The sequence below is a fragment of the Caenorhabditis remanei genome, chromosome IV (assembly GCF_010183535.1).
Source record: "Caenorhabditis remanei strain PX506 chromosome IV, whole genome shotgun sequence".
NCBI classification, from domain to species: domain Eukaryota; kingdom Metazoa; phylum Nematoda; class Chromadorea; order Rhabditida; family Rhabditidae; genus Caenorhabditis; species Caenorhabditis remanei.
In genome coordinates, this window is record NC_071331.1 from 9,503,468 (window position 1) to 9,505,228 (window position 1,761).

Below are 1,761 nucleotides of genomic sequence, written 5' to 3' on the forward strand. Positions count from 1 at the left end.
AATTTTATGGATTTCTAGATAAAAAATGTCCTGTTTTTAGGAATTTCAATCATAATTTTGTTGATTTCTAACCCGGGAGGATTCAAATCCGCGTCTACTGAAGTATCCTTCAGCCCGGGTATTATAGACTACTACATCCTCTGATCGACGAGTCTATCCGGTACCGACACAGATAAGAATGGTGGGGGAAGTTAATAACTTACCAATTTCCGAGTCCTTTCGTGTGATAAGCAACTTTTCAGGGCAGTCATCGGTTCGTCTCGGTCACCATTTCCATTTCTTCCATGTGGTCTCCCATTTGTCGATGTGCAGGCCATCAGCTCGGCACGCGGTGCTGAAATAAATAGTTGAATTCAACGTAAATGGTATAACATTAAAAATATATACATAAGTAATATGCTGCAGGAAACTATAAGCAATAGAACAAAAATCGAAAACCTAGAAAGACTTTGTTTTAGGCCAGAATGAAAGGAGAATGACTGAGTACTGGTCTACTAGCAGTTGCGCGCAAGAGGGCGGGGCCTGTTGGCCTGATTTCACGAGGAGATAAAGTGGCAGATGGTAATAGGTGAAGAAAAATGTCCAAGACAATAGACCGGAAGAGACAACGTGTGAATTATTTGATATGCCAACGTTGGAGATAGACATCTGTTATTTACCCGAACTACTGCAGTAGGAATCAATAATTGGGGTCAGGGAATAGTAACTTTTCGAAAAACTAGACATTAATTTAAAGAGTCTGGGGGGTCTTCCCGACAGCCCGAAGGAAAGACTAACAAAACAAAACTTTTTGATCAATTTATTTCAAGCCAACCGGCTAAAAATGCACAATAAACCCAAAAAAACTATAAAATGGTCTAAAACCCAAAGCAAGAGATAAAAATCTCCTAACGAGAATAAAGGAGCACCTAACGTGCCTCCGCCAGCGCCTAAGAGTGCCTAAAATTTATATTTTAAAGTGAAATTGACAATATTAACGACGAGAAATGCGCGCGCGCCCGTAGTTCAACGCGGCAACACAGTGACATACGGAGTTGAGTCTAGAAACTTAAGCGACTTCAAAGAATTATTTAGAAGAGCACACGGTGCATCGAAATGCAATGAGAAGCAGAGAGAGCCCAAAAAGAGGGCTGCTCGATGTGGGAGTAAAAGGGAAAACTGACTGTGTTCCACCAGTCTGACTTCATTAAGACTGGGGGCGTGTCCTGTTTGCCATCGTCTATCCGATTTCCCAGGATGATAAGTGACAGGTGTGAATGTTTATGACAGAGAATAACAATAAGAACACAGGCCGGCATCCTCACTTTTGTTATTATTGATCTGCGCGTTCGCACCATGTCGACGTAATGAGAATTGTCTACATTGGTATCGGATTCGAGTAGGGACACATGAATCACACCTGTAGATTTCCATCGCTTTAAACAACACAATATAATTTGGAATGAAAATTAGTCTTTTTTTCTTCTAGAACATTTGATGCAGTTCTGAAACGGATGGTGGTTGAAGATTGGCATGCGAAAAGTTTTACCAATTAAATTATGCACATTTTATCTCAATGAAACAATGGAACTATGAAAGCAAGAAACCTTTAACAATATCACAAAACAGTAAATCAGTGAGGTGCCATTGCTGAAGAAAAAAGCAAATTATGACTGTGATTCACTATAGACAATCTGATTTTCATTGCAGAAAATAAATGATCTGGCTGATCAAAAGTAAGTATTGTCGTGTTCGCCATTTGATTTTTGAACTTTCTTTTTT